The following is a 10,666-nucleotide window of genomic DNA, read 5'->3' on the forward strand; positions in this document are numbered from 1 at the left end:
GTGGTTGTGGTAATGTGGACCAAAATCTCTGCCCTCCACTAAAATAAAGCAATTCTGCTATCATCTCGAGTTAAATCTTTAATGAAGTCGTGAAGTCATGAAGTTGGTTTTGGACTCTTGGTAAGACAAAACAGGACATTGAAGATATTACACTGGGCTGTGGGAAATTACAAAGTGCATTTTCACTATTTTCCAACTCTTAATTGCGACGGAGGATTAGGGCCACATTAAGGGGAAAAAAATTTAAAAATCTAAAAAAAATTTAATTTAATTTAATGAGTTTAATCTCGTAAATAATGACTTTTTTCTCATTAATGACTTTTTTCTCGTTAATAATGAGTTTTTTCTCGTAACTAATGACTTTAATCTCGTAAATAATTAAAAAAAATTTTCCCTTAATGTGGCCCTAATCCTCCTCCTTCGTACTTAATAGACAAAACCAAATCAATTAAAAAAAAAATACTGATTAATTACTAGATTAATCAATAATAAAAGTAACGGAAATTGCATTCCAGATGTCACCTATATTAAAACCATGCTTACTTGAGTAATTGTGGAAACTTCATTGAACAATTTATTATTTTGATAAAGGTCTGTTATATTGAAATGTTTATATTATAATATACTGTATATATATACTGTATATATATATATATATATATATATATATAAATTTAATACTGATTTTAAACTAAAGAAATAAACACCAAAAGCTCAATTTAACAGCACTGTATATTGCTGAGTTGAGTCTGCAAAATGCTAGCAATACAGTGTCTACTATTTGCTTTTAAAGTTTCTTTTAGAGTAGCCAATCAAAAAAAAGCATATGTTGTCAAATCTACCTAGCAACAGGGGCCGGTCCTCACAGCTATGGAAAAAAAAGATTTTTTTTACTTTGAGTTTTCTGCAATCTGAAGTGACATTCTAACTCCCTACTCCCATCCAGTGGTAGGTCTGTTTTTTGCATCATTCTAGCTACAGTGGAAGTGGTGGTCCTCACAAAGAACTCAAACTACGTGGTCCACACAAAGTAATAAATACATGTATATGTGTGTGTGTGTGTGTGTGTGTGTGTGTGTGTGTGTGAAAGAGAGAGAAAGAGAGACAGACGTCTGGCCTAATCGTGTTGCTGGAGGAAGTGGGACGTGAAATCCACCAGCCGCCTCATACCACACACACACACACACACACACACACACACACACACACACACACACAGAACCACCAACCCAGCATGTAGTCTTGTCTTCTACCCCCATTTCTCCTTCCAGGAATTTGGGGAAAAAAGCTGTCTCATTTAGCAGATTTCTGGTAGTGTGTTGAAGGTCTTTGCAAAGATGTAGAATTTACACGATCAGTTATTCTATTAGAATGTTAGTCCTGCGATACAAGTTATACAATATATGTATATGTGGATATTATAAATCTCATTCCATTTAAGATACCTGAAGCTGTGGTGAAATGATGGAATTGATTTCAAATAGACTGATATGGTTGTTTTCAAGCAGGAATTCTATGAGTCAAACGCCGCTGCATGTCAAGTTTTACGAAAGAGAATCCGAATTGGGTTTTTATATATATATATGTGAACACATACAAGGAATTTGACTTGGTGTTTTGGTGCAAAACAATTAACATCTCTATGTTAAGAATAAGAATAGTAACTTTAAATAGAATCAGATATAAGCAGTAGCAACTTCTGACAACAGTTTTAACAGGCAGCCCAAGACCCATTTCTATTCTCCTGCTTTTAACTAACTCCACCTTCTATTTCTTTATTGCATTTTATGGTTGTATTTCTTATACATTTGTTTTATGCTTTTTATGTGCTTTACTACTTTTACTTTTGTTGTTTAACATTTCTTTTATATTTGTATTTCTTTTATTTGTTTTCCACTTCTGGTCTTTCTGCAACTTATCTCCAGCGTTATGCTGTATAATGATTTTATTTTATTTTATTTTTATATTTATAAATTTTATATTTCTATATACTATCGTTATATTTTAGTTTTTAACACTCTCACAAGTAAAGCACCTGGAGCTGCATTGTATAAAAGTTTCTATACTAATACTACTACTACTACTACTACTAATAATAATAATAGAGCCTACAGAAACAAAGACAGGACTAATCTCACTATTACCCTTTTCATTATTTTATTATTATGGTACCATTATTTTATCATTATTATTATTATATTTACACTCTAAAAGGACTCGCAGTTGTAGTTTAATCAATTATCCTAATAAGCAGAGCAACTGAAGCAAACTCCATGTTGAACAGTGATGTATTGGGACAAAGCCTGTCTTTGTTTCTGAAGGCTCTTCAGTCAGAAGCTGCTCTGCTGGCATCGAGACTTCGTCTGCGTCTATATCACTGCTGCCCATCTTGCCAGGCGATGCTCTGCCAGCTAACTTGTCATGAATTTGCTCAGATTACTGAATATCCAGCCTTATTGTACAACATACTGCACATCATGCTAATGGTAATCCCGATCGTCAAATCTAGATACCATATCAGGAAAAAAAAAAGCTACACTGAAGGGCACTCAGCCAATTTTACACTGATTTTACACTGAACTCCTCTTGACCAGTAATTGAGCTAGCCGTCATTTCTCACTATGCGATCGACTTGCACAATGGAAAATTGGGGAGTCAGTGTTTTGAAGCTTCATATTAACCCTTTAGAACTTATAACAACATCAGTTTTGTGATGATGTGTTCAGACACCTTTCTCAAGCATTAAAACCCATGGAACCTGAGGAAATGGTTTGATTTATTTATTTATTTTTTGAGAGAAAACATGGGCGAAAAGGCAGTTAGCAATTTTTGTGTGAAATGTCCAGAAAATTGCAAAACAAAAAAAGTGAATTATAATTATATAATTAAAAGTATGTTCTGGGAAAAAAAGATTAATCTTTTTAAATTCTTCTAATTAATTTTTTTAAAATAAAGATCAAATTTCCTATTAATTCTTAAAGCCATTTCTTGTTGAGTTGCTTATCAACTTTTTCCCATGTTTTTGAAAAAATCAAACCAATTTGCTAAGGTTTCGAAGGGTTAAGACCATGAAAGCATTTTAACATTAGTTGAGTCAGCTAACATTTCTGCCAATATTTAAGATACTCCCTCAAGGTGTTCATGACCTAATGTGTCCACAGTGACCTTGACCCAGCCCAATGACCACCAAAATCTTATTACTTCATTTGTGAAATGAAGTGAATGTTTGTGCCAAATTTAAAAAAAAAAATGTCAGTGTGACAGTAAGATATCACATACACAGGAATGAGACAGACATGGTCATGGTGACCTTGACCTTTGACCAATGACCACCAAAATGTAATCAGTAAATCCATTAGTCCAAGTGAATGTTTCTTATGATATAATGTTTACAAGAATGGGCTGGACAGACGGACAACTTGAAAACATGATGCTAGTGGCTTTGGTTATAACCAGCACAGAAGCATAAAAATATCATAGTATAGTATGTCATCAAAACATTAAAACAACAATAAATTAATACATTTTTTTAAAATCATAGTATAGTATGTCATGAAAAATGTCATAGTGTGGTATGTCTAATAAGCACTGTAAAAACTATAATATACTGTGTGTCGAGAAAAAAAACTAAAAACTAAAAAACAAAAACGTCATAGTATAGTATGTCGTCCAAAAAATCATCAAAACCATAGGAGAGCATGTTGCTCAAGAAATCATAGAAACTTCATAATGTATTATGGCGTTCAATATACACAAAAACATCATAGTGCAGTATGTCATTAAAAAAAATCATTAAAAAATCATAGTATAATATGTTATCAAAAATATCATTAAAACATCAAAGTATAGCATGTCATCCAAAAAAATCATAAAAGTGTCATGATATAGTATGTCTTCCAAAAATCATCAAAAATCATCAAAAACATCATAGTAATGTATGTCGGCCAAAAATCATAAAAAAGGTCATATTATAGTATGTCGTCCAAATATCATCAAAAATGTCATAGTAGAGTATGTCGCTCAAAAGCCATAAAAAACATCATAGTATAGTATGTCGCCCAAAGACCATCAAAACGTCATAGTACAGCATGTCATCCAAAAATCATCAAAAATGTTATAGTATAGTATGTCATCCAAAAATCAGCAAAAACCTCATAGTATAGTATATCGCTCAAAATTCAGCAAAAATGTCATAGTGTAGTATGTCGTTAAAAAATCATCAAGAATCACCAAAAACATCATAGTATAGTATGTCGCTCAACATCATAAAAAACGTCATAGTATAGTATGTCATAAAAATATCATTAAATACGTCATAGTATAATATGTCGCTCAAAAATAATCAAAAATGTCATAGTATAGTATTTATAAATTATCATTGGCAAAAATACCCTATGTAGCAATGACGGTTCTGGGGAGGGGCCAACAAGGGCCAGTGCCCTTGTAAAACTGAACCTGGACCAAATCGTTGTTTTTGGCCCTTTGTTGTTCTGTGTTTTGGATTTTGAATCAGAAGATGAATGAAATATTAAACTTGGGAGTGATAAACTTGAGTGCAATCTTTGATCTGTCTTCACTGCGGTGTGAAACTGTCAATCAATAATTGACGGGGGCGTTGACCGATAAAAGACTTCTGTAAAGACGGCTCTCGAGTGTCCTCACTCACCGCTCCTCAGAGGTCCCTCCTCAATTCTCTATCCTTGGCACGAATAAGCGCTTTGGTACATCCTTCAAGATGGCGCACCAAGACCGACTTCCGGTCCAAATGAGGATTGAGGAGACCTGGGATCCGGCCCCAGACAGAGTTGAGTTGGGCCAACAGGTACCAGCTGCTCACTCTCACACTGTTTCTTACAAAGAAAGCTCAGAAGGTTTGCTTTGTTTGCTGATTTTGCAAAAAACTTCTTTTAATTTAGGATCTGTGAACTGCTGACTGACTTCATATACTTTGGCTGGTTTTAATCAGGCATATCTCTGTTCGTGCGTGGCTGAGTTATGGCTGGATCCACTGTGCCTGTCTCAACAGAGGTTTATGATCTCACTGCCTGCTCAGTGATGGTTCCAAATCTTTCACCTCTGTGAAAAGACCAGTGTTGTATGGCACACATAGCATCAATGACTACTGCTGTCTTTTTGTCATTTTGAGGGAGATCAGGGACGTCAGTCACTTTGGTCCCCTCTTTCAAGATCCTTAAGAGGCTTGCCCTGGAACCTGTTCTCATGCTGCCATCTTCCTGGAAGAAGGATGGGGGAAAGTCGCTGCATTCGTGGTTGCCCATGAAGTCAACAATGTTGAGCTGTCAGGCACTAGCAATGCTCTGTCACGCGCAGAAGGGCAGTAACGTCATTGCTCTTGCTGGGTGCAGGAGTTTTCCCCCTGGAATGCTTTGGTTTTGTGTGTGGAAGGTCTTAAGCTTCACAATACTTGTCTTCCTCTGATCACTGGACGGTGACTCAGACAGTGCCTTCAGACAAGGTACTTTTACGCTCATCAGGTTGTCCTTGACTGCACACTGTCCAGTCAATGTGTTGATCCGGGATGGTGTGGCTGCTGTGAAGGGGTTGGTTTCTACAGTGCTATTGTTAAAATTTGACGTTTTTTCAACATACTATACTATGCCGTTTTCAGCCTTTTTTCCAACATTGTATACTATTACGCATCTCTGCAAGCTGTAATATGTCATTTGCAGCCATCTTTTTGACATGTCAAAATTGGACTTTTTCATCATACTACATTGTGTTGTTTTCTGCCATTTTTTTGACTTGCTAAATTATGATGTTTTTGGCCTTTTTTCCGAAATTGTATACTATGAGCTATAATATTCTGTTTGTGGCCATCTTTTGACGTCAAAATTTGACGTTTTTCGACATACTATACTATGTCGTATTTAACCATTTCTTTGACATGCTAAATTATGACATTTTGGGCCTTTTTTATGACATACTATACTATAGTATTTTCAGCCATTTTTTGATATGTCACAATTTTTTTTACTTTTTCGACATACTATACTACGTCGTTTTCAGCCATTTGTTCGCCATGCTAAATTAAAATGTTTTCTGACTTTTTTTCAACATTGCATACGATGACTTATCTCTACATGGTATAAAATGTCGTTTTCATACATTTTTTGACATGAAAATTTGACATTTTGTGACATACTATACTATGTCGTTTTCGGCCATTTTTTCTGACATGCTAAATTTTGATGCTTTTGGCCTTTTTTCCCGACATTGTATACTATGACGCATCTGTACAAGCTATAATATGTCATTTTCTGCAATTTTTTAAAAATGTTTTTCGGCATACTGTACAATGTCGTTTTAGGTCATTTTTTTCGCACATGCTAAATTATGATGTTTTTGGCTTTTTTTTTTCAATATTGTATACCATGATGCATCTCTACAAGCTGTAATATCTCATTTTCAGCCATTGTTATGACATCTCAAAATTTGACTTTTTTGACATACTATACTGTTGTTTTTGGCCATGTTTCTGACATGCTAAATTATGACTTTTTTCAACATACAATACTATAGCGTTTTCAGACATTTTATTGATATGTCACAATTTTTACTTTTTTGACATACTATACTATGTCATTTTCAGCCATTTGTCGAAATGCTAAATCATGACGTTTTTGGCCTTCTTTTCGACATTGTTTACTATGTATGTGTCTCTACAAGCTATGAGTCATTTTCAGACATTTTTTGACGTGAAAATTTGACGTTTTTTCAATATACTATAATAATGTTTTCAGCCATTTTTTTGATATGCTAAATTATAAAGTTACTGCCTTTTTTTCGACATTGTATACTATGCTGCATCTGTACAAGCTATAATATGTCATTTTCAGCCATTTTTTTGACCTGTCACACACAATGTTTTTGGCATTCTATGCAAAGTTGTTTTAGGTCATTTTTACTGGCATGCTAAATTATGATGTTTTGGGCCTTTTTTTTCGACATTATATACCATGATGCACCTCTGAAAGGTTTAATAAGTCGTTTTCAACCATCTTTTTAATGTCAAGTTTTTCGACATACTATAGTATGTTGTATCAGCCATTTCTTTGACATGCTAAATTATAACATTTTTGGCCCTTTTTTTGACATTATATACTATGACCCGTCTCTACAAGCTATAGTATCTTTTTTTTACCCATTTTTTTGACGTCAAAATTTTGACCTTCATTCGACATACTATACTATGTCGTTTTCAACCATTTTTTGACTGATTTCACTGCCTTTCAAAGAAGCTGTGTGCTAGACTTTGCCTGACTAAATACTCACTTCAGAGACTGATTGCCCACACCTGTTTCAAGGAGGAGTCAGGTTGGAGAGACTGATTGTTCACACCTGCACTAAAAAGGACAGAACCAAGTGGAAAACTCACTTTTATTCTGTTAAAAATGGACAATAACAGGGGTGTAGGGAGAGAGTAAAGGTGAGGTTTGACCCAGTGCCTCAGATCCACTCTGCTCTGCTGACACACTAACATGATGACATGCTGTGAGGAGCCAGTTAAAGCCTGCTTTGAAGGTGATGTAAGGCCAATTTTTACCTACAGTCATGATTGACATTCATTGTTTCATTTTGGAAGTTATTGTTTATTTTATTACAAGCTCATTTGTGTTAGTAAAATGCTCGTAATTGATACTTTATATTTAACTTTGTGTTTTCTATCACAGACAAACAAGGGACCGTACACTGTCACTCTTTTTAATTTTGAGAGAATAAATCATCCTGACCTGGTACATCTGTGTCCTCACCATCCTTCCCATTTGTTTTGAGAATCCAGTGTTTTATTGGTGCATTGCCTTTACTTCAGACATAGGTGTGACAAGTATGTTCTCAAAAATCATCAAAAACGTCATAGTATAGTTTGTCACTAAAAAATAATCAAAAACGTCATAGTATAGTATGTTGCTAAAAAATCATCAAAAACGTCATAGTATAGTATGTCGCTCAAAAATCATCAAAAACATCATGGCATAATATGTTGTCCCAAAAAAGAAATCATAAAAACGTATAGTATGGTACGTGTCTAAAAAATCATAAAATTGTTATAGTATAGTATGTTGTCTAAAAAATCATAAAAATGTCCCAGTATAGTATGTCATCTAAAAAAATCATAAAAATGTCATAGTATAGTATGTTGTCCAAAAAATCATACAAAGGTCATAGTATAGTATGTCATTCAAAATGCCATAATATAGTATGTTGTTAAAAAAATCATAAAAACCTTATAGTATACTATGTACTTATAAAAAATAATAAAAATGTCATAGTATAGAATGTCATTGAAAAACATCATTAAAATGTCATAGTGTCGTATGTCGTTGTGCATATAGTTTGTAGTAAACAGAAATCACAGTATAGTATGTTGTTCAAAACTTCATCCAGTAACATGTCATGGTGTAGAAATGCAGTAAAAAAATCATTGATAAAGTCATAATATAATATGACGTTGAAATATTATTGAGTTATTGTATAGTATGTCGTTTAAAAAAATAATTTTAAAAAGTCAGAATTACATTTCATAAAAATGTCATAGTACAGTATGGCAAAAAACGTGCAATTACTACCTTGTGGTTGTATGCTTCTGTGAAGCAGTCATTTTTCTCTTACAGTTTACATCCATGTCTTATCTGTCAGAACATGGATCCTTCACACACAAGACCTCTACAATCAGTGCAGTGTCAGGGTGGAAACCCAAAATTAGTTTCACAAATTCAGTATCTGACCAAATGTCAGCCCTTCTGTTCCTGTGTTATTATGTTGTGCAATGGCCAGAAAGTTGTTTTTGCAGAAAATTATGATGTCTCAGTTGACCTTTGAGCTCTTGTATAAAAAAGGTTAAAACCTAATCAACATATTCTATTACAAATTTATGTAAATTTGAGAGTATGATTTCTTGATTTATGAGGTCACCATGATCTTGATCTTTAACTACCAGATTCTAATTAACCAATTCTTGAGTCCAAGGCGACGTTTGTACGCCAAGTTTGAAGAAATTCCTACAAGGTGTCCTTGAGATATGGCTTTCACAAAAATGAGGTGCATGCAAGGTCACCATAACCATGACCAAAATCTCATCAGTTCATCCTTGAGTCCACTCAAATGTTAATGCCAAATTTGAAAAAAAAAAATTCTGTGTTGTTGCGTTGACAAGAATGAGACAGACAAAGTCACAGTGACCTTGACCTTTGACCTATGACCACCAAAATCTAGTCAGTTGTGCCAAATTTGAAAAAAATTCCTTTAAACAACCCTTAAGATGCCCTGTTCATGAAAATGGGCCAGATGGGTGTGTGCATGTACAGATGGATGGACGGACAGACAGATGGACGTGGAGGCATAAAAAGACCTATTTTTTTCCCTAAATTTCTGAATTTCTAAATTTCTGAAACCAGTATACAAAGCAGTTATTTCATCAGACCACAGGGAACACACAAGAGGTGAATGAAGATTTAAAACCATTGATGTGAACACGTTCTACAGCGTCAACATTAACTTCAAACAAAATCAAGAAAAAAGTATAAATTAAACAATTCTCGACAGCCATATACTGGAAGCCCTGTCAGTCTCCCTCTTCTCCTCACCCTTTCATCTGTTACTCTTCTGTGTGTGTGTGTGTGTGTGTGTGTGTGTGTATGCTTGTGTCCAGATGAATCTCTCTCCACTCGGCTGGATGTGTCACTTCCTGCTCTCTGCGGTTGTCATGGAGAGGCCAGGGCTCCAGCGATAAAGAGCCATCTGCCGTCAGCATGACCACCTACAGCCTGGCCGCCGTCACGGCAACCGTGATTGATAGCCCCCAGAGAGTGACAGAGAGAGAGAGAGAGAGAGAGAGAGAATGATAAAAAAGAGAGCAGAGAGAATTGAGGAAGGCATGATGGAGGAGGGGGGAGACGAGAAGAGTAAGACAGAGGGGGTTTGAAGGAGGAGGAGAGGAGAATAAAGGAGGGAGGAGGAGAGACAGAGAGACAGGTCCAGATGTCCTCCTGTTTGCTCTGGGGTTTTAAGTCTCTCTCTCTGTTTCCAAGGGAGACAAATGGTAAAAACATGACATTGAGAGTCAGTGCATCAATTGCCTCTCTCTCACAGACAGACAGACAGACACACACACACACACACACACACACGAGAACAGAATGGCATTCATTGAACCACACTTCCTCCTCCGGCTGATGGGAGGATGTGTGTTTCTGCCATAATGAGAGTTTGGAGGACAAATCAACTCTTTCTAACTCGTTTTACACATTTCTGTATTTTTTCTTGCTGAAGTTCATATTTGACATAAATTGGAGAAAATAACAAAACATTTAGGGTGTTATCTTGTGTCATAGTTGGCTGAACCAGAGCATGAGTTATGTTTTTGCAGTTTCTGCTGGTCACCACTAGAGGTCGACACAAGTAGTTAATGACACATTAAATAGGGCCACCTTCCTTCTTTTTTTTTTAAGTTGTCTTTGTTGCAATACAGCCATGGTAAAATCTGACAAGGTGATCTTTCTTAAAATATTCTTGGAAACTTTTGTTAAGTCGTTGCAACTTAAAAATGACAAGCTGAATTGCCTGTTCTTTACTTCAGTTAAGCAGGTTAGTCTGACTGAGCTTGATCATCACAATGATGAAGTCAGGAGATCTGTGAGCTCTGTTT

Source organism: Plectropomus leopardus, chromosome 12 (genome assembly GCF_008729295.1).
Source record: "Plectropomus leopardus isolate mb chromosome 12, YSFRI_Pleo_2.0, whole genome shotgun sequence".
Taxonomy (NCBI): Eukaryota; Metazoa; Chordata; class Actinopteri; order Perciformes; family Serranidae; genus Plectropomus; species Plectropomus leopardus.